A 24,061-nucleotide genomic window follows, 5' to 3' on the forward strand; every position below is an offset into this window, starting at 1 on the left:
AGAAGAAGGCAGCAGAGCTAAGGAAGTGTCTTGGAGTACTGGAGTTACAAAGTAGCATGTAAAACTAACCTAACAAAGCTACAATGTAGGTAATCTTTTCCAGACAGAGGAGCTCTTTTAGTAAATAGCCCAATAGCTGGGCCAGGGCTCAGTGATTTCTTTTCTTTTTAAAGTTTTTCTCCCTTTCATTCTGTGGCCTGAACTAGGCTGTGCTTGATCTGTAATGCTTTGGAATAACTTTTGCTTTTTTAAACTGTGGCCAGAGGCTGTTTGGGAAGAAACGTATTAACAGTCCCAGGTGTTTTCAAAGTATGTGGCAGATTTTATCTAAAAAGTCATTTGAAGTCAACCAAATACAATTTAAGGAGTTCCTTTTTATTTGATTAGATCTCTGAAGATTGAGATCTACATTGTTTTTCCTACAGAGAAATTAGTATCAGTGTATGTTTGCATGCTTGAGATACCAAAACTCCAGATCTTTTATCCACATCTGTTATTATTGCAACCTACTAAGGAACTCTGAAAGCTTCGATAGCCTGTATTTTGCTGTGTGGGAAGTTCATATAGATGATGTTGCAGCCTGTTTGCCCTATATCCACCAGTATGTCCTAGCATGGGGGACGAGGAAGACATAGGCAGTCCAGCTATAAAATGCTTAGGAACTAGTTCACTCAGAACTGGGCTTCAAATAATCTGACTTCAGCTGGTCTAATATGTCTTAGCAAAGAGGAATGAGTAGGTAAAGTGAGTACTACATCTGGACAGCTTTTAAAATGGAACAACTCACTCTCCAGAAATACAAATGCATTACAGATGATTGGTTTTAGAGGAACTTACTGTGTAGAGGATCTTAACTAGCTGGTACTGGCCATCTAACATCTATGTGCTTAATGCTCAGTAAGATGATTCTTAATATAAATGATGGCCTATTAAAAATTCTTGTTAAAATAGTAGTGAAGAGTAGACATTTTTCTTTGCCTTCTTTTTATTATGTGCTTGGCATTTGAGGAATTTACAGTACTTTCTCTAATCTTACACTTAAGGTAATAATTCTGACTGGACATAACGTATAACATTTATCTGTTCTATGGTAGTAGCTTTTTATGTAAGGTGCTGTCTTGAATAATTTATATTTATCTTTACTCCTGAATATAAAATGAAGATTTAAACAAATTGAGTATTTATTGTGGAAAATGTTAAACTGCCTACATATTGTTAGCTTAGAAAAGCAAAAGTTTAAAATGCAATACTATTATTACTTGTGTTAGAACATTCATATATTCATGTATATTTACTTTTCCCTTAATATGTTATTTCACTTAATATAAAGTTATTTTAAGCAATATGCTGACTCATGAAGGCTCTCTCAATGTCGTTAGATTCAAGTTTGTTTGGCTTTGTCTTTTTCCCTTGCAATGTTGTCAACCAGACTACTTGCATTAAAGCAATAATGTAGAGAGTAGAACCTCAGTATCCTATGCTATAGGAAAAGTAATGTGATACAAATAATTTTTTTTGCTGGGTTTAATACATATATTAATACAATAATATATTATATACAAATATTATATATATATATATATATATAATATATTAATACAAATTGCTGGGTTAAAACTTTGCTAACCTAATTTATTCTAAAAGAAGGCAAAGGAGGACATCTTAAATCTAATGCCTAATCTTAACTGCTTTGTTCTGATGTGACTCACACATTCATTGCTGGACATGAGTCCAGAAAGCAGTAACATTGAGTCTTATCGAGTGTGTAGTACATTACTGTAACATTACAACTGTTTAACCCTACACACAGCAAAACATCTTACATTTGTTGTATGTGTATTGTCTCTAGAAAGGGTTCCAGACTTGGAGTTTACTGTGTTACTAGGAGTTTTAGTGATTAACTGTTCTTCTGCTTTGCATAATATCTAATTTCAGTTTATTCAGTCATATGGTGAAATAAGTGTACTTTATATCAGGTAGTTTCTTTCCATAAAAATATGTATGCTCTGTCTTCTTTCTGAATTAAATAGATTCAGCCTTCCAAAGTTACTGACTTCCAGATCTGACCAAGAGCTTTAGCTTAATGTATCCCCCCAAAATTGGTACAATATCCAAAATTTGCAGGGTATTAAGACTGCATGTCCTTAAATGTGCCTTTAACCACTGATATTGTGTTGTTTTCACATTTAGTTTTTAATTATTTCTGAACCAGAACAACCATTGCATCAAGATATGGTATCAGGTACAAAAAGCACTTCAAGCAAATTAAATATAGTAGTAAGTGTCAAAGTAATAGGATCACAGTTAAACCTTGCACTTTATTACCAGTTGAAAACAGCTCTAGCATACAATCCAAACCTTCTCATGTAACAAAAATATCACACTTTTAGTTTTCTTTTTGACCAATGAAGATGTTCATTATTACTTCTCTGGATATTGGGGCAGTTTCTATGCATTAATGCATGTACAGCATGAATCACTCATACCGAGTAAATACCTTGGGCCTGTATTTTCATTGTTCCTTTTCATAAAACTCAGTAAACTGCAGCATCTCATATTACTTTTATGGTTCTTTTGTACATGTTTTGAAATGGTTTAATATATTTTAAGGAGGATGAATACAGGAGCTGTACGTAATACTCCTGTTAGTGCTATATAACATGCAGAGGAGATGTTCCCTTTTGCTACACAGAGGCCTTCCTATCATCCAAGGCCTAAGTTGTCTAATACTCCTTTTTGCCCTGTACTTTGCAAGAGAGCTTATGTTCTTGCCCGCTGGGGCCCTTGACCCCTTCAAGGCATCTCAGCTATCAAAGTTGTATTTCTCTTTTTTCCTCAGTGTAAAACTTGCTTTTTCAATATACATATTTAAATGGACTAAGCTTATCTCAATTGTGTCTCAAGTCCTCTGGTAACTACATTCCCCTACATCTGGTAATAGCTGAACTCCATATCAAAAAGAGCCCTGACCAGTTGTGGTTCTCTCCAATTCACATCCTGGTTTTCACAAGAATAAATTCAGCTGTGCAGGCCAGAAAGCAACTGTTGCATGGTTTAGCTGTATCCCCATATGAATAGTGGGAGCTTTGGAAATCAAAGTACACCTGAGTTTCTCAGCTTTCCTGCCACAAAATGTAGCTATAATTCAGATTCAAGTATTTAGTATATGCCTGTGCTATGTATAACTGTTGTGCTCTCATTTAATTAAGAAGTTATGCGAGAACTAAATTTATCTTAAATTCCATAAAAAGAAAAATACTAGTGTTGGTCATAATACCGACACCTGTGGAATTTTACTATGAATACCCCCTTCATATGTTGGAGTTTCTTTAAAAATTATCTGTGGAAATGTGTTAGCTAGTCCTTAATCTATTTAACTTATGCTTTACTGACTATATAGAGTATGAACTCTAATACAAATGTTGTTTACTATGAAGTCCACCATGTTGCAAAAAGTCTGTTCCATCTCTGAAATGATTTGTTGTAAGATACAGACTCTGACTGTTATTGTCATCTGGCATCACTGTCCTAGCTAAATGCCACAATTATAATGTCTCATGCCACATAAATATACTATTTATGTGTTTAACTCAACTGCCTTGACACTTGAGTTGATTGGATTAGATCAAAGCTAATCTTTGAAGCTTTGGTTGTCTTCAGTCCCCACAGAACTTATGGAAGTTTAGGTACTGAGTGAGTGGGTACACCTGAAATCTGTAGTCAGTTGTTTCATGTGCTAAACACCACATTTTACAGGATCAAATATATTTTGCACACTTCTGATGAACAGAACTTTGTATCATACAGTACTTACATATTTTCCCAGGTGCATAATTTCGAATTTAACATTCAGTATTTAACAGATAATAAATAAAAGAAAATAAAAATTAGTATTTTACTAGTGAATTTCAGTTAATTGGGAGAAAACCTCATCTGGGCAAAAACTCAACTGAAACAAGGAAATATAAATTACTGCCTTCTCTAAACTATCAGCATCCTGTACAACATATGGAAAAACAAATTTATGTAGCTTTTCATAAAATTGCCTACTTCAAACAAATCCTGGCAACTTACTGAGGCTGTTTTTTTCTTGGTAATATGTTGAACAGTAGTAGGTTGATCTCAGGGTTGTTTTTTTTTTTTCCTCTTAGCAAGCAGGCACAGACAGTAGCAGAATGATTTATGAATTCTGGGGAATAACTCAGTGAATGCGCTCTGCATTCTTAATACACGAGGCTTTCCCAGCTTCCGGTGGAGAAGCGTGCTGCCAAACCCCTATCAGTCATTTCTGAGGATGGGTGTGGGACTAAGGGAAGGAAGAACTTCTGGCTTTGGCGCTCTGCAGGCAACAGGAAGATAAGTGACTACCCACTCTCAAAGCTAAAAGCAGCCATGGACATATAAATAAATAAGAGTGTGGAAAAACTTAGCAACAACCACAAACTACAAAGGGCAAAGCAAGAGAAACAAACAAGCTAACCAACTAATGAGTTCTATGCACTGCTTAGAAAAAGTTTGAAGCACAGGAAACTGGATTTGTTCCAACAATATAGTGTAAATGTATTTTTCCTGTTGGGTGAACTCCACACTCCACGGGGGAACAATGCAGCCATTGGATCACATCATGCGATGCAGCAAAGGTACTGATGTGTGGTAAAGGGAAGGATCTCCCCATCCTTTAAGCTGACACCCCACATGAAACCCTTTCATGTGATCCAATAACCTCAGATGCTGAAGCAGAGGAATGTGTCAGACAATACAACCTTACCTGCTAAGATCTTTGTTCTCATCTCTCATCGGGGATTCATGTGGTACACAACAGAAGAGGGAAGGTGGATTGGGAACAAACATCAGTGTTGAGCTGCTTTGCCTCTGTTGCAGTGTTTGCTTTGGCTCTCAGGAGAGTCTCTTGCAGAGAATTGTGTGTATGAGTGTGACAGTAAGCAATGCATCCCATTCTACTATGGTTCATACAAGACGCTTCAGAGAAAGAAGAAATTGTGGCCACACTGCATCAATGGTATGTCATGCTTCTGAGGGTGAACCGCCCCCCCAGACTTTCAGAACTCTAACCCAGTTTTCTGAAATGCATGACTATATCATTATCAAAGTGATTATTAGATCCTTTGTTAAAATGCAGCTGCAGCATGTATCTCTGAGTCATGTCGATGCAGTGACTTCTTTAGGAATTCCAAGCAGTACTGAAATATTTTTCTTTTAGCAGTCTACTTCGCAAGAGGCGAACACTTCTTCAGGGGCAAGGTTAGGACGTTGCAATGAACTACCTCAGAAACATGGATGAAGCAAAAAAATTCACAGCCTGCTTAAAGTACCACACTCAATTCTTTCATTTGGCTTTTAAAAGCATTTAGAGGAAGCAACATGTAGTGACCTAACAAAACAAAGAAAAAAATAAACCACAAACTACAAAGGACAAAGCAAGATAAACAAACAAAATCTCTACCCTCCCTACCCCCAAATATAAAGATAATTGTACTGCACATTCCCTATCTGGATGAAAGCAGACAGAGGAGACAGCTTTATCATGTCACTAAATATAAATCTGCTTGAAAATAGTTGCTACAATAATGAGCAGAGGACAGTGCTCTGTATTGAATGGAGATTTCTCCTGTCAGAAAATTACATGAGTGTTTCTACATTTTGCAGCAGCTTTTTAATTTAACATAGTCTAATTTTACATAATTCAGTAAAATTCTCTCTAAATCTTTCCAAGAGCAGCAAGCTTCTTAGTCTCTCATTCTGAATGTTGTATACCATATATTCAATACTCATTGACTAAATGCCACATAAGCTTCAATGTTTTTCTATCATCTACACATTATGTTCGTTAACGTAATATATCACTTGCAGTGTTTTCAACAAAGTAATGAAGACTCCTGCGGTGGAACCAGCACCGACAGTTTGAAATGCAGTTTTTTTCCCCCACTGACAATAAAGTCTAATAGTTCCCTCTAGTGGTGAAATACCTTTTTACATGGTAAAGGCACCTTTCATACTTGTTTCGATACGAAGATCAATACTTATCATAAGACTAGTTAATATTTCTACAGAACATGGTGAATACTAAATGCTAGTTTATTTCTAAAGAGGCAGGATGAAAAGGAGATGCTGAGTATTCTAACTCTTGCAACTGCAAACAACTGCAGTACAAATACACTATCTACCCTTCATGCATCTCTGCTAAAATTATTGCCATCTCTCAAATTATGAGTTCATACTGTTGCTAAGACTTCTTTAATTACTAATGCATTTGTGTTAGACTAACTGCTGCATCTGGAAAAACAAGCAAGCATTTTGGCAGTGGAGAGCTTGGGTGTATCTCAAGTTTTTCCCCAGTTAGATCTATTGGTTCTTCCTTTACAGACATGGAGGAAAAAAACCCCACTTCTAGGGGATGTTTCATCTGAACTGTTTTATATAGTTGCGTTAAGATGACAGAAATTGTGCCCTAAAAAGTCTTGTTTTGCTCAATTGACTGTAAAAGGAGTGAAGGATCACTAGCTCAGATGTAAATAACTATTCTGATGTCTAATGTTAGGTAAGATGTATCCAAGCCCTATATCCTTAAGCCGTCACAGCCACAACAGCGTTATTAGGAAACGCCTGATTAATTTTTTCCCCCCATTATTGTTTTATTGCTGGCCACATATTTTCCTTTGTATTTCTCTAGCCTTCCCTATTGATTTCCTGGGCTGTAAGTTTCTCATTTATATATTGCATTGTGTCATGTTTTCCATATGTTACACTGGGGAGCAGTGGGAGGCTGGTTCTAACAGGTATTTTCACCTGCCAGAGTAGGCTTTTCGCTGAAGATTTCCTCTTCCTGGGTGGGGTACGCTTTGCTTTTTAAACATCTTTTTAGTTTCTGTCATGGAACTCCCATTTTTCGTTTGCTTTTTTCTATCTGCTTCTTCCCAGCCAACTTCACTCACAGTTTTCATCATCCATGAGAAATTAGCCATTTCGTAGCATCAACTACTATGCAGGGGGTTCACCGTGCCTGGCTTGGGTACCTGTTTGGAATTTAGTAATTCACATTCTGGTGGTGCCATCACTTTGCATTGACTGTGGAGGGGATCTGGATGGGATCTACCTTTTAGATAGCTAACATGATGTGAAATGAAACATCCTGGGGCTTTAAAATAGATGGAATGAATTGCCTTCTAGCAATGCCTATTTCCCTCTGTTGCCTGCAGGAGTCCAGGGCAGGCAATCTAAACTCGTGGTAGATGATTAAAATTACATGACATAAGTCCCATCTATCATCTCCGGTTATCCCTCACCAACTCCAGGCCAGGAATTAATACAGCTCTATCCATTGCAGTGAGACTATAATTGAGTTACCCTGTGCTGAGAGCAGTAATACTTTCTGTGTTAAAGGATCACAAGGAATAATTTTAGAAACTCTAATAAGTTGTGTGACCTCCATGCTACATTTCTGAAATTGAATTCTCCCATGGCAAGACAATTGCTCCCCTGTAGTCTGCTTCTCACTGCAGACAAGTTGTAAGAAGTAATTCTGGTACGGTTTCATGGTCTATAAAGACTCCTCCTCCTTCCTACTTTCTGTATCCTCTTCTTGTCTTTGTGTTTTAGCACACTGACAATTAGTTTCTGAATTATTGGGATATACAGACCAGCTAGCAGTGTCTTTGTAGTACCGTCACTACATCATCATTCACTACTTTCACCTCTTCCCCTAAACAAATTTTATCTGTAAAGATCTTTAGCATTCCAGTCATGTGAACTATGTCACCAGTTGACAATAATATTTGCATCAGTGAGAATTTCCAGGCTCTTCTTTGTAACCTAGACTTTTAAAATTAGTACCTAATGACCAGAAAAATGCTGAGCCATCCACTGAAAATTAGGATGAAGTTGGAAATGTAGGTAATAAACTTAGAGAAGGATAGCAGGGGAATACAAATGGGAGACAGACACAGGCTGCAATGAGTGGAAGTAAAAGAAACTCAGGAAGGAAGAAGAGTGGTACATAAGCCTGTGTTAATTTTATACTACAGAGTCCATAGTGGAACATAAGGTTCTTAAGTCTGAAAAATCCTCCACAGTCAGCACATAACCTCATCTTCCTCCAGCCACTGGGGAGTCACAGTCTATGTTACTGTCAGTGCCCATTAACTCCTGTGACAGAGACCTGTGCAAAAGTTCTAAAGTACTGATCTAATGTTGACTCTGGAGTATCAGAAGGATCTCCTAAGGTTACTGTTTTTTAAACTCGTTCTTTGAACTGAACTATGAGATTTGTTTGATGCTCAGTTTTCCATGGAATGTCTCTTCCTCATGGCACCTCCAGTGCTTTCTCACAGGATGCAGTAGCTGCTTACATTTTTTAAGGCCGTAAGTATGGTAGCTGGAGAAGTAGCACCTGGATCCTGTTGCAATTCAACACTGCAGCTACGCCTTCACTGTGTGACCTAATGGCTCGAGTGTATCTAACCATCATGGGACCCAGCATTTTGCTGTCTTATGTGCTAGAAAAGAAATGGCTTGAAAGTCCAAAGTGGAAGAGAGTTTTCTCATTGACACTGACTTTTTCTGTGTTACTCTGCAGGGTCTTCAGTGGTGTATGGTAGTTCCAACACCTCTAACACACTTGAGGTCAGTTTTTACACACAGAATTTGAGTTTTGGTGAGTTACCCATTCTGTGGCTGAACTGGAATCCTGAATACCAGCATTAAGGATTCTCATGGTAGCATGTGGAGAAGAAAGAGCCCCTTTCAGTTGTCATTTCCTGGTCTTTCTGAGAGAATCTGTGAAAGATTTGATCCTCTAGATAGGAAAAGAATGTTTCTCAACCGATTGTTTGCAGAACTGTACACAACCCCTCACTGAATTACTGGAAAATCTCATTTCTATAGCTATACTCATTTTAATGAACTTCCTTGCAATTATTCAAATATTCATCCTGCTGCTCAAGAAAACCAGTATATCAATGATTTAACATAGCACTGCAGCAATTATCACTCACAAAACACAAAGAAACACCTCACTACTCAAAGAGGGATCAAAGTATGAAATCAAAAGTAACTCATTACGATATCACCACTTCAGTTTCTACAGTAGCAGTCACAATGTTTTGGTTGTTTTGACTGCTTTTATACCTGAAAAGAAGCTACAGAGCATGCTTATTCCATTTTCAGAAATGTAGTACTTATGAATTTCAAAGCCTTTTTGGTTCTGTATTGAAAAGTAGGATCCAATAGATCAGTGGCTGGTTTACTGCTGCTTTTGTCTAGTCTAACACCACTCACTTCAATAAGCCTGGAGTTGAAAAAGGAACCATACATTGGCAGTTACACCTATAGGTAGTTTAGTTGTCAGTTTTAAAACTTAATCTAACTAATTTTGCCTTCATATTGCCCAGGCAGCTGCAGGTGGCTTTCCTTCCATTTGAATGGCTTTGCGGTGTTTGGGCTTTTTTTCTCAGTACATACCTTTTTTTCCCCCTCAGTGTTACATTATATTACTAGCTGATTGCACAGGGGATTTTGACTGCTTTTTAGGTTATTGGCAACAGAGGCATTCTTAACCATGCTTATTAGACCTTCAAGAGTGCTAATTTTCTCATACAAAAGGAGTGTTGAACTTTCATTAGTGTATTTCCCAAATGCTTTAATTTTCTGATACAATTTCATATAATTATGTTTGCTTTTTATACATAAATGTGGAAAATAATGTACATTGGGAAACAATGCAAAAGCTGTCATAAAAGCAGAAAAGAGCAGCTGAAAAGAAAAACAGCAATGCAACATTGGTTTTAGAAGCAATGGAACACAAGAAGAGCTGACGTGTTGTGATGCTAACAACTTTAATTAATGATGTATAAAAAGGTCAAATATAAATGAGAAAGAGAAGATCTGTTAATAGAACACATGCTACTAAAATTAGAAGTTTAGAAATGTGCAATACAAAAGCAGAGAATTCTGATGAAATGTTTGATTGGAAATACATTCATTGAGATTTTTTTTCTCCTCTGAATGGAAAATGAGGCATACTTGTTTGAGATAACAAAAGGGAAATTTAGGCTATTGAGTCCAAATTACCAGTGTGAAATACATGTCCACTTTAGGTTTTCCTCATTCATATATGACAATCGGCTTTAGGGCAGAGTGCAGGACATGTTTGTTTAACAAGGCAGTTAGTTTGAATCAATAGCCAAGTGAAAGTACCTTTTCAGTGGGGATTTAGCAGTCATGAAAGTGAATGGTCTGTCTCACAGCTATTAATTCTCTTACTTTTGCAGATGTACCTAATAAACTCCAACCAGGAATGATGTTCCTTAGTAGATACACTAGTGCAGTTCTTTAGTGCTGGAATTCCAAGTAATTTATCTGCAAAACACTTCCCTCAACAGCCTGCACACACATGTTATGTTAACTGATCAGCCCCCTCTCCAGCACGGCAAAGAGACTTTTAATAGTGGAATGGACAAGCAAGGCAGAAGACCACTTGAAGCAAAGTTTGTTGAATCTGTGTGTGGTTATTCTTGCCTAACTTTAGTCATACCAGGCATGTAAATGCATAAGCTAGATTTCCTATGTGGAAGAGAGGTATGTACCTTAAGAAGGTGATTCATCGTCTCCTCAAGTAAGTGTTTTGGTGAAATTAATTGCTCTAAGAAAGCAGAATTGCCCTGCAGTGATATCCTTCACTTGAGATGTTCCATTTGGCTGTGTTGGAATTTGTCTTGTCTAATATTTGGCCATTTAAGCATTAGCTAATGTACACTACACATGTGGGCTTCTTGGACTGAGAAGCACATCCAGTGCGCATGCTAAAATTGATGCCTGTTATAGGTAGCATGAATCACTGTGGACAGGACTCTTTTTCCATGTGCTACAGAAGGAATCAACACAATTAGCTTCAGCGGGACTTCAGGATCTTTCAGCTAAAGTACAGCATAGGTGTAGCTTGCTTACTTTTAGCCACATAAAATCTAGGTGTCTGGTTTAAATGAGGACACGATTTCACTTAGCCTATCTTTGCCACTTATTTTAGGTAACTTCTGGTCATTTACTGTTGAAAATACTGCAGCAAACTGTCTTTCTTCCTGTATTTGAATGGTAGAGAGGTGGTGACATTCAGAAAAGTCAAGGCAAAATAGTTGCTTTTAAATTTCAAATTACCGTTTGTGTAGAGATACACCACTGATGGTTCTGCCAACATTTCCCATTACAGTTTCCTATATTTAGAAATACACAGCTCTATAAACAATGAAAGAAAAGAACTAGGCCCTCTAGATGGTGACATTTTTCAATACAACATAGTTAAACAGATCCACATGGGCAGTAAAATTCCTTCTTTTTAGGCACTGGTGGTTTGATAAGACATTTTATATCCCTTCCATTCAAAAAACTTTTTATTTGTTGTACTGCATTGTAAATGGCTGATCTGTAATGAGTGTAGTAGTTTAATTTTGTTTCATTTTAATGAAAACCAGAAAAAATCCTTAAAAAACACAAGGAACTTAGCAACTGTGCTGAAAAGTGAAAGGCAGACAGAATCTCTGATATCATTCCTCCCCAAAGCAATGTAATCACAGTCATTTACTGTCCCAGAGCATGTAAAATATGGCAGGGACATTACAGAGACAAACCCAAAATTGTTACTGCAAAAACGCTAAGATTTGTAGCCAGTAATCTCTGGAGAAGAAAATGTGAAAGTTGAAGTTTTACACAGTATGAAGATTGTAATCTGCTGCCTTTCTTTAAACTGGAACAATTTGGTGGAACAGCTCCCAAACTTTTCCACTGCTTCCAGAATGCTCCTGAATTATCTTCCAGTTGCAACTGCAGGTTTTTATTCCTGCTTCTGGCTGTGAATCCTGCTTTTGTGATAAAACTTCTGTTGCACTCACAACCCTTACTGAATTCTGATCTCTTGTTTATGAACCACTGCTCTCATGCTAGTTTTCACCCAGCATATTTTTTTGCACATATGGTAGTCCATTCTGCTTTCCTTCTTGTATAATGATCACCAGGCTTTTTAAGAAAACAGCAAAAATGCATTAGAAATGACAGCATTCACATAACATCATTGCCACTTGATGCTGTCAGAAGGACAAATCACATCTTTTGGTCTGCAAAGAGTCTGCCAAGTGCAAGCTGCCTCATAATGTTTTGCAGCAAATTTGGTTAGCACATTTGAGGAAAAATGATTGTCTGTACTGAAGTGATTGCTGTTTGCACTTTCTTTGTTATCATTCCCATATCTGTAGCTCTTTGACATGGCAAATCACTGCTAAGAGGGAAGTGTGAGCTGTCTGTCAGCGAATGGCCCAGCATCAAAACAGACCAATTAGCAATGTCCCCATCTGCTGCCTAGACTCATGCTTGCTCCCTGCCTGTTCCTGAGCCAAGAATTGAACTGGAAGCTATGGGTTTCATGCACAGCAGCAGTAGCCAATTTCTCCAAAGCTACACGTTGTTTAGAGAACTTCTTATAGGAGCTGGAGAATGAAAATACTGTCAGCACCTTTCTTACAGGAGCTAGACTCTTAAAACTTAATGCTGTTCAAGAGATCACTACAAACTAGTTGGGGTTCATTTAAGACAGAAGGTTAGAGTTGGTGCCAAAAAGAGAGCTCTTATCCTTTCACACCCTTACTGGAGCAGAAACTGCCCTGCCTGGTGGAAGGAAGCAATATGCTGAATATCTTCTTCATTAGGTTAAAATCTGAGGCTGATGGAAAATGTAAATGGAGACTAATGAAAGCCTGCTACAAATCTGATCCTGTATCTAGCAGGATGCCAAATCTGTAGGACTTCAGGTTTGTGGTATCACGCCATTAACTTCTGGGTAAACTACATGAAGTGAGAAGAAAATGTTTGCACACATTGATGTGAAAACAGAGTCTGTTAGATTGGGTCTGCATGCCAGTCACAAAATGTATACCACTGTATTGTCATAAGCCCTCAGCTACTCCCATTGGAAAGTCCTGATTACACATGTGGCAATAGGGTTCTCAACCTGTGTTGTGTGATTTTACTTTCCAGAAGCCTCTCACTTTAAGGGCTGCATGAAAGGCTTTCCAGAGCAACTCCAGTGTTCCCTGTCCTTTCCAGCACAACTCCAAATGGAGTTCTATTGCCTGAAATTCCTCAGTGTGGGGTTGCTGCCAAAACTCAGACTCCTGAGGGCTATGTAAAATCTTAACTTGGGGTTCGAGCGTGGAGATGAGACTCTGCTATGAGAGCTGCAGACTCTCTTTGCACTTCTGATTCAGGCATGGAGAAATCTACATTTGTTTCCATGATCTCTTGTACTTTTTAAAGTCTAAAAGCACTCCATGAGGCACAGATGAACATGACCTTCATTGATAGGAGATGAAGCTGGAGCCCAAGAAGATGTGACTTGCTAAGATGCAGGTGCCATCTGTAGTGAAAAAAGGCCTGATACCCTGCATTTCCATCCTGTCCTGCTTATCTGTTTCTTACCAGGTGAAGACTATCATGGCAAACACATACTTTATGAAAAGCCAAAATGAAGGAGAGCACCCTCCTATGGATTTCCATCTGATGGCGTTGTCTGTTGTCTAATAAGAGCTTCCATTCATGCTTTTTTCCTCCAAAGGAGCACTAACAGTCACTCTGCTTTTTTGTGAAGCAGTTGAAAAAATTATGTATTTTTGAGACTTTCCCTTTGCTAGATGCTGTGATTGCACTGTCCCTTTCTCTTAGGAAATCAGACTAAAACAGCTCTACAGCTGATTTTGCTTCCTCAAGCAAATTATCCAGATACATTAAAAGAAACAACAGCAACAAAATATTCTGTAGCAGTTCCTTTACTGAGTGAGTCCAGTTTGGCCCCAGAAAAGGTGCCAAGATTGCTTAGTGTACCTAAGAGTAGAACATGGCACAGTTCATGTAGTTTTCTGAGGCATAAGTCAGAGAGTCAAATCTTCCTCCTGGTGTAAATCAGGAAAAATACTGAGCTCTGAGAAAGAAACTGACCCATAAATTTTCTGTTTATCTGTATATTTCTTTGGTCAGGGCTGTTTACATTTTCTTCTTTGTTTAATAGAAGAAAGTGGAGTGGGTGGAAGGGAAAACCCAGCATGATTGGCTATAATTTTTCTAACAGAGAATTAACTGGGAGGGATCAGAGAAGCTCTCCAAGGAGTCTTGTCACTGATTTGTCCTATGGGATGACTGCATCTGGTTCAGCTTAGCTGTATCTGTCTTCAGCATCGACCCTTCATCCAGTTTCACGTCTGCTGGAACACTGCCTTTTCTCCCTTGCTTGCATCTTGCTATTTTTCTTTCTCCTATTACTCATATTTCATTTTAGGCTTGTTTGCTTTACAGAAACCCCTGTAAATCATTCCAAGATCCGTTGTCAGGAAGTGTGCTAGCTACAGTCATGTTGGCTTGATTTCTTTGGTGTTCTAATGCTACTTGCAGTAGCTATACTGTACAATCAAACCCTGACACTGATCAAGAGCAAAAGAAAGCCAGTAGATGGCACCATTTATTATCGTATAGAAGATTCATAACCAAAGCCTGGAGGGTTTTTCCCCCTTAAACCTGGTGTCAGGAAAAAATAAATCAACTCTCCATTTTTAGAGATGTTACTTACAAGCTTAGTAGAGACCTCACTTTATATCCTTTCCCAGGGCTTCCTGGGAAGGATTCAGTGGCAATGCCTGAAATGGAAAAACATTTTAGAAACAATAATGGAACTAGAGGTCAGTAGGATACAGCCCAGGGGAGCTTTCTTCTGTTTTGCTCTTAAAACACACCCTGTTGCTGCTTTACTTTCTTCATTCTATTAAATAACAGATTTGCTTTGAGGCATATCTCCAAACCCAATAACTTCAGAAAAGATTCAGGCAATGGTCAACTACAAACATGGCTTAGCTCTTCTGTAATAATGATTAGTACTATTTCCTTACAACATATAGCAGCTGTTATCTAGGGCTCTCGGAGTGCTTCAGAACACTAATGAAGTGTGCCTTGCAACACCTCTGTCAGATGGGGAATATTAATTCCCCAGAAATCCTGTTGACCTCAGTGGGTGCTTGCATGGTTCTACGTGTTTTACTCATGTGCTACTCATGTGAACGAAGACTACAGAAGCAGGAGTAAACAGTGTAATATATTTTATGCCATTTCAAGCATTTTTCCCAAAAGAAAAAAAAAAAAGAGAGAAAAGACAGTCGTTTTGCCTTTCAGGATTTAGCCTCTGCATCATTTTTGGTAGGGGATCAGACTGCTTGCTTGTAGGTTAGCTACTAGTTTCCTATTGGTAGTGCATATTGTGTGTGATTCAAAGACAGATTTAGTGACTTCAGCATCATTTACTGCTAAAGGTTAAAAGCAGTTGCTCTTCCTAATCTCCTGCTGCACAGCCAATGTAATTTTAATACTGTGTGCTGTAGAAAAGGAAAGAAATGCAATGCTGAAACATTTTAACAGGATATATTTTTCCATCTTTATTTTAAGTTATGAAAACTGTCTGCAAAAAGCTAGTAAGTGTTTCCAGTCAATGATACTTTCCTGGCATCAAAAGATTTAGAAAATGAAATGAACTATCCAGCAGAAAAAAAAAAAAAACCACCACCAAGAGAAGACAAAGAAAAAGAGAACAACTTGGATTTTCTATATTTATCTGTGTGTTATGTGTATCTGCTTCACTGGGCTGTCAATTTTAATTGGACTGCAACCTACTGTAGTTGGGTTCACACTGGTTCAATTAAAAATCCTGTTGTTACTTTTTTTTCCATATTGCCCATAAATAGGAGTATTGTAGGAGTAATAATGTTAACCCCAGTGTCCTGGCAGAATGCCAGCTCAGGTAATTATATTCTGCCTATGGAAATTTCAGTTGCTGTTTCAGCTGAATACATTAGTCTTTATTTTCCATTCCTGATCATCATATTATATAGCACTGCTGTGTATTGCTGAAGAGCCACCCCAGATGTGGCTGCATTTTAGTCTTTGCTGAACTAAGGAAACAAAATCAGCATCTTTCCTCCTAGTAAAATTCTAGACTATTTACAACATCAAAGTGCAATGTCGGGGGTGACAGTTGGTTGAATGAAGGATTACTTGATGAAAGTATGCATGGCAAGTATGCATGGACTATATAGACAGTTAATGGTTTGTGAAAATTTTACATAGTGATGTGGTTATGACAAAGAACAGTGGAAGGATTTTGTAGTCTTAGTCAGGAAGATCTTCACAAGCAAGGTAGGTCAGGCTGAGTCTTTGACTTATAGAATGGTACAGCTTGGGAAAAATAATCCTTTAACAGCCTATCTATCTGATAGGTTTGCACAAGGACTACTCATCCCCTAAGGCAAAAAGAAGAGGGGCAGTTGCTGGAAAAAAATAGTGATAGTGCCTTTAGAGAAGAGTGGCTTGAAATGGTAATTTTTTACCTCATTTTCTGTATAGCTGTCATTATTGGTTTAAAATAATAGACACACATCCACCCCCCCAAAAAAAAAAAAAAAAAAAAAATTGGAACGAACCTACTGGAATAGGTTCTTCCAGGATTTTTACTTTTAACTGTTTTGAAAATTGCCAGTTGCCAGTTGTGTTGCTGGAAAAACAGACATTTTTCTACAAAACAATTAGTATCAGATTAAGTCAGCATTTATTGACTTTAACATGAGAAAGATTGAGCAACTGTGCTTTCAGTGTGCCTCCCTCTGTGCCAAAATGGGGCAATAATATCTGGATTGCCCACGTAAGAGTTAAGAACAAGGTTTTCTGCTAGCTTTGGGTGACTTCTAAATAAAAATGAAACTTGTGTTATGCATTAGCAGAACAGTGATAAAGTATAGTGGGCGTTCAGGATCAGCAGCAAAAAGACAGCATAAAGGCCAAAACACCAATCCTCTCTTTCAAAAGATCTCTGAAGCCAGGGAGGTGTGTGCTGACTCATATGGCAGAGAGGTATAATTCTCACAGACTTTTGATGATGATTTGGCACCTGCCTGTCACTCGTGCCTTGGGGACATATCCAGCTTACAAATATTGTTAGCTTTTGCTTCATTAAGGTGGAAACTGCAACTGCATTTTAGAATTTGTCAGTCTGGTGTTTAGCTTGTATTACCCACACCATCTATCTGTGTTTACTGAGCATACATAGTGTTGCCTTGTAAACTGTCTTTATATTTTCTCCTTTGGGATTATAAAGATCTCGTTCAGCAGTCTTTTCCTCATCTAAGTAGAGTGAGTATTTTGATGAGTCTGAAAAAAAGCTGGAGTTTCAGTGGAACTGGCTGCATGAAGGAGAATTACCTATGTGACCAAAGATGCGAGGTCTGGCCCAAGTCTTCCACTTCCAAAACATGATGGTTTTAAATTCTCCCAAATTTTATTTCTCAGATTTAGGGGGGGAAACGCAGTTGTTCTCATTTTCTGATGGTGATTGGAAGATGAAAGATGAGCTTCAGGGCTGATGACAGTTCTCGAGAGTGACAGCATTAGCTTATGTATCCAATCATACAGTAATGATGCAATCCGTTAGCCCATAGTACACAGGGAGCTGTCAGGTCTGTAGCAATCCAATTAAGTTACATGGTTTCTAAAGCTAGATGATTTGAAGAAGCTTAAAACAGAGTTAACACTGTGCTGGCTCAACGGTTGTGTCAATTATCTGGTTGGATATACTTGGCGCTCTGGCTGCTGAAGCATGTGGACATTTTTTCTTTTTTTCTCTAGAGCAGACCAGGGAGAAGACATTTAAGAGTTAATTGCTACCTAGCTTTATTATTATTTATTAAATAATAATCCTTATATATATTTGAAAGAGACGGCCGTCTCACTTGAGGTAAAAAACACAACAGAATAAATGGATTGCATAATGTGTTTTTCAGGCTTTTTGCTGAAACTGAAATATTAAAGTTCCTTTATAGTAGCTGAAGTGGTATTAATTTGTGTGGAGGTCAGTGTTTGACTTTTGCTGTGGGAAGCCTATGTGGTTCTTGTCAAAATCTTTTCCTTCTAACCTTTAGTTTCAGATATCCGCCTGCATTTCTGTTTGTGCTGTTCCCATTATCTTTGTATCTGAAATGCATGAGACAGAAAAGGAAAACAGCTCTGAGACATAGCTATGTTTTTTACATCTTCTCATTTTGTGTCAAGTTAATCAAAAGCCCTGTGTGAAGTGCCCTCTGAGCTCAGCCCTCCATCCTTCCAAGGTGTCCAAGGACTTGCAGTCAGGTAACCCTATCACACTCTTCCTGCAGGTTCCTCACAGGTGCTTCACCCTTTGTTTAGCAATTTGTACACGGAGCTGCCTTACATGCTTTGTAGGAAACACAGGCAAGATTACCTTACTTCTGAGACCTCTACTTCTTTTTAGAGGGGTTGTCCACCCACCCAAACTAATCTAGGTCCCCCTGAGCAGAAAGGCTGAGGAAAGAGAAGGGTCACTCACCGTATACTAACAGTACTTGGCTGCCTTCGTCTTATCTGGAAATTACAGCCTATGTCCAGTCCTCCAAAACCACTGCTGCCAATCCCAAGAAGCAAAATCACAGTTGTGACAAAACTAATAATAAAATTAATACTGATTTCACTGGAACCATGATTTCAGCCTGGATACATAGATCTAAGAAATTACCAGCTTGATCTCATCTGGCACTTCAGAGAAGGAAGCAGGAGAGCTGGCTGCATCAGTACAGGAGTGAAGACAATGCAGTTTGTCAGGTGCTATGTTTCAGGAAAGGTGAACTGCAAGAATGAAGGAAAATTTACAAAATAAAGCCAAAGAGAGAAAACAGTGTGGCTGCACATCTACTTTGGAGATCCTCAAGCCCAACCCAGCTCTGTGAAGATTCCTCAGAATTTAACACTGCCAGAGTTGACAGAAGTATTTAATTTTTATACCATGTAATGGAGAACACAATTTACTCTTGTATGACATGTTGGACTTTGATGAAAAATGAAATGTTTGTCTCAACACTTGAGTTGGCATGAGCGTTCCCATTGGCTCATGTCATGCAGAAAACATCCTGCTAAGTTCAGTTGTTAGCCAAATCTGGCCTTCTGTGAAGAGCACACCAATATTGATGCTGATATTGGTGGTGTTTTTTTGCAATGGCTTTTAAAGAGTTGAACTACAGATTGCTTCTTGCTCAACTGCTCCATCCACCTTTTTGATATCAGGATATTTATCAATAAATATTGATATGTTTCTTCCTGGCATTCTGTTTGCAGGCCAGTAAAGCTGACCCATGGAGACAGACCATGCATGTCTTCCAGTACAGACATGACATTCTCAGTACAAACTCAAGTTTTCTGCTGTGAGCTTGAGCACACTATTGTACGTAGAAGGCAAAGGTTGAAAGAGAAATGAACAAAAATGGCCCATCTGCAGTCACTGGCAAAACTCCCAGGAGAAAGCCAGGAAGAAGAAAGGGTATCAGGAGGATTTTTAAATGCACAATTTCCCCATTTATCACATTTATAATCACATTTTCTTGGCTTTTTTTTTGCTTGCTTTGTTGTTGTTTGTCTTTAGCACGTATGTTCTCCAGGCTTTATAATGCTTCTTCTTAAGGAGGAACCTGAAGAGCGTATTTTGCCTGCTAACGAATAACCTGAATTTTTTTCATCACTGAAGCCAATCAGAGGCAGGAGATTACAGTTGACAGAGGACTGAGATTTGCATATTAACAGCGCAGTATTGAAGAATAGCTGTCTCGTATTTAGACCAAACTGTGCCCTCTGATTCGCCAGCACCGGCTGCCAGCCAGTACAGATGAGGGATTCAAAGGTTCAGATGGTTTTTGTGTGTTTTTTTTTTTTTTTTTTTTTTTAGAGAGAGAACTGTACAGTGCTAATATAAATCAGATAGTGAAACCCGTGTGCAGGAAGCTGAGTAAGTGGAGCAAACCTTCTTGGCTCTGCTTTGTAGTGGCAGGGCTGCTGTGCCCTCTTGTTGGCTCCAACGAGTCTAGCCCTGTGTAATGTATCATATTGTGTATATTAATGTTTTGGCTTTATGGTTCTATTTCCATTAGGGGAAGATTGCCTGTGAGCCTCTTAGTGGATAAATAGGAATTTACAGCTTTCAAAAATACTCTGTAAAGCTTGCAGGAATCCACAGAATAAGGAATTACACTGACTATTTTTGAAGCTTTAAAGGGTCCAGAGGGCCTAATTGTGCTCTCAGATATGTCTGTGCAGCTCCGATTGAAGCCTTGGGATATAATGCATGCTTATGCGACAGCTAAAATGAGTCCTTTTTTAAATTAAAAAAAATAATCCTTCAGTTATTAAAAAATTAGACTGTAAAGTCTTCAGGGTCAAGCCAGCAACTTCCCAAGAGCTATTCAGAACATAACAAAGTGAGGTCTTGGCTGGAACCAGGAGCTGTACCGACCTACAAATAGCAAATAAATTCTGAAAGTGTTAGTGAAAATCATGCAACGAAGGTAACACCTTCTTCTGCAGTTTTGTGCACATGTGTTTGTATGCACGCACTTGTCCAGGGGAGGAGGGGACAACCCTAAATTGCCATACTGAAATAACCTTACCAAGTGTATGCACAGTTCAGTCAGTTACATTAAACGAGCCCAACGCTGGCAGAGATACTTTCTTTCACCTCTGTTTTATATCAACCAATGGTTATGCAACAGTCAAGAGCAGTGTGTTTAAACTGTGGTGTGTTGTCGTACGCATGTGTGTGTGTGTTTCTAAGTACAATTGTATTCAGTGTTAGCTTAAAGAGATGAAGCACCAAATTTAACACAGATAAAGGCAACAAACTTGAGAAATACATTCACTGGAGTTTATGGGATTTTTTTAATTAGTCCTTGATTTCTCAAGCTAATTTACACTACAGGTGAAGCATGAGTTGTGCATGAACCTCACCACAAGTTTTCTGCGTACTTTTTAAAAGGTACTTTCTTAGGAATGAATGTGCTTCGGGCCTGGACTTTGAAAGACTGAAAAGATGTGGATGCCCAAGTTATAATTATGTCTTACTTTCATCAGGGCTACATTTAAGAGAAATGCCTCCAGCAAGTTTTCTTTTATTCTGCTATCTGTATGGCCACTAAAAAGCACTGCAAGAACCAGTCAGGAAATAAGTAATCCACATCTGCATGGATGGGTCAAGAGTGGGTCCTGCTTCTCAGCGGAGGTCATTAACACTTACCTAAACCAGTGCATTAATTTCTGTGTTACGTCCTCCACGTGTGTCCCTGTGTTGCTCAGTATAATTTGTGTCACTATTGTTTGTTGTCACTTCTCATACTGAAGCTGTGACACCAACCCTGCCAGCCAAGGGAAAAAACCCCTACACACAGAGGCAACACAAGCCAGTATTGTTTAAATCAGATGAGCCCAGTGGTGTGGAAATCGCTTCTGTTGCATAAGTGTGCTTGCTGGTAAACCTAAACCGATGGGCTGGTGAGCATATATAATTAGCCCAATACCTGTGGATGTAATTCAGTACCGCTTTGGTAAAAGAAGTACTGTGAAAAAAAGAGGGGCAGGAGATTTTTCTATCAGATTTTCTTCCTACGACTAGAAATCATACCTGCCGTGTGCAATATTTAATATCTGATGTTAGTTTCCACCTTTCAGCCGCAGCCACTTTTCACTTGCCAACTAATCATCACCTAGAAGTGTGCCGAAACGTATTATAAATGGGCATACAAAGGCTTCCTCCAGCACTAAATCACAACCATCTCCACAGAGGAAAGGGACCACTCACAGCAGCCCTGCATGGTAATTCAGGCCAGGAGAAGAACAGGCTTTTCCCATTCAAACAGTGGGAAGAGTTCAGCAAGCTGCTGCCACGGGAGCCGGGATGCAGCCACAAAAGCCTTTGTTAGCTCTCGCTCAGGCAAGGGGTTCAGTGGCATCTCTAGGAGCAGCGCTTGGCTTTGGGGAAGCACTTGTTGCCACCAGCCCCCCTGGGCCCAGCGCCTAGACCTGGGAAGAACTGTCCTTGGACACCTGCCCCATGGCTGTGCAGATGAAAGGTGTGGTCAGGTGCTCTTGCCACATCTGAGGGTTGTGTCCTGCCAAGGAGATGAATAAGCCCAGACCCTGTAGCAAGGGTTTCCCCTGAGGTGTGCTGGTTTCAAGCCACGGTGAACTGGGAGCCTCTGTAGAGAAGACATGCAACTACTTCTTACGGCTGGCTTTCCAGAGAAAGCTCTGGTCCCATCGGGCGGGTGTAGCTCCCAAAGCTGCACAGAACGCTGTGAACAGCGGCCGGGTGTGTTTGCGGGGGGGGCTCGGGGTAAGCTTGCGGCAGCGCTGCCGGGGGTGTCTGGGGCGCTCCCGGCCCCAAGGGCGTCCCCCGCTCCCGCCCCGGCCGCTCTGCAGGGCCCCCTCCCCGCTGCCCGCCGCCGACTGCCACCCGCAAGCGGAGCAGGGCGCGCTCCCCGCCGGCAGCTGCGGCGGCGGGGCTGCACCCCGCTCCTGGCGGCCGCAGCACCCGCCCCGGGGGCCGTAGCCGGGACCTCCTCGGCGGGGCCGCTGCCCCCGGGACGCCGTGACGCCCCGCGACAGCTCCCGCCGCCGGGCTGCGCGCTCCCCGCCCTCCTCACCGCCCCTCTCCCCCTTCCTCCTCTTCCTCCTTCTCCTCCCCGTCCTCCGGGAGCTGTGCCTTCCCTGCACACCTGCCTTGCCATTTGTCGGCGGCTTTGCTAGGAGGGGAGAATTTTCCCTCGGTCCCTTGCAGCATCCCTCCCCGGCACACACACACGCACACGCACAGACACACAGACGGAGGCACCGCGCTGCCTGTGCATCGGCGGCCGCCGCCTCTCCGGCATCCCGCGCCGCCGGCCCCGCGCTCCCCGCCGCCGCGGGGCGTCCTCCGCCTGCTGCAGCGCCGCCGGACCCGGCAGCCACCGAAGGGGGGCGGCGGCGGCTCCCGCTGCTCCGCGGCCGCGCACCGGCAGCCGGTAGGTACGGCGGTCCCGCGGCGGCAGCCCGCCTCGGGCGGCTCCCGGCGGGGGAGGCCGGAGAGGCGCTGCGGAGGAACTCGGCGGGCCGGGAGGGAGGGGAGGGCGGTGGGAGCAGGGCGAGACGCGCTGCCCCAGCCCCGCCGGCGGCGCCCACCTCGCCCGGCTCCGGCTCTGCTCCCCCGGCGCCGCGGGGCCGTGCGCCGCCCCCGCCTCTGCCCGCCGCCCCCCCCGGGCACTGGCTCCCCGGTGAGTCAGAAAGTTTGCTTTCCTGGGCGCCTGGTTTTTGTTGTTGTTGGGGATCTGTATGCTCAGGGTTTGGTATTTCTGCTAGCGGGCTATTTATTTATTTATTTTGACACCACCACCACCCCCGTTTTTTTTTTTTTTTTTTAATTGCAGTTGCCGCTGCAGCGGCGGGGAGGACGGGGGGGCTCCCGCGCCAGCTCTGCCCCCGCCGAGGAGAGCCCCGCCGCGCCGGGCAGCCTACCGGGGCACAGGCGTGGGCGTGGGCGGGCGGGCAGCGCACCCAGGGCAGCCGCGGTCGGACCCCCGGGTCCTTCCCATTCGCGAGCGCTGCTCTCCCCCCGAGACTTAGGTAGCTGCCGCTGCGAGGTACCCCGCAGCTCCCCTGCAGTTTGCAAGAACAGTTTTTGGTGACAGCTCGAGAGGTGACTATCCCACCCCTCTCCTCCTCTTTTCTCTCCGTTCCTTGAGTGACTGCTTAAAAACAGGTTTCAGCGAAACTGTAGGTGACAGGATCTCGGTGTGCGACCGGTGAGGGACGCGGGAGCCGCTGGGCACCGTTTGGTACCCAGCAATGTTATTGTAGTGGGTTACCAGCTGAGGGAATAGCCGTGTCCTGCCCTGGCGAGGTGTGGGATTGGTTGTGGGTCGTGTCCATCTCTCGTTGCTTTGATTTAATCGCTGGAAGTACCTTGTTGTCTGGGTTGGGAAAAGCTTTCTTAGATTTTACTCTTCTGTTCTTTAATTCTAAATGTGCTTTTGGTGAGGATTCCTGGTTTCTGAAAGGCAGGTTAGGGGCTGAATGAATCTATCCATGGGCAGGAAAGAAAAGAAGCTCTCAGATCCTTCCCATTAATCATGTATTTTCTATGTTGTGTGTTAATACTTCT

The 24,061-nt window shown here is 41.1% G+C and overlaps 1 protein-coding gene across 4 annotated transcripts in view; it reads left to right on the forward strand.

The window, feature by feature from the left end:
- Positions 1 to 72: 72 nt before the first annotated feature.
- The window catches only part of ENOX1 (ecto-NOX disulfide-thiol exchanger 1), a 392,145-nt gene continuing 368,156 nt past the window's right edge, over positions 73 to 24,061 (forward strand). For all 4 annotated transcript variants that reach the window (XM_080376795.1, XM_080376801.1, XM_080376802.1 and 1 more), the window contains exon 1: positions 73 to 22,925. The gene's annotated coding sequence lies outside the window, so the exon portion shown is untranslated. The remainder of the gene's footprint in view (positions 22,926 to 24,061) is intronic.

The sequence above is a fragment of the Falco punctatus genome, assembly GCF_963210335.1.
Source record: "Falco punctatus genome assembly, chromosome: 2".
NCBI classification, from domain to species: domain Eukaryota; kingdom Metazoa; phylum Chordata; class Aves; order Falconiformes; family Falconidae; genus Falco; species Falco punctatus.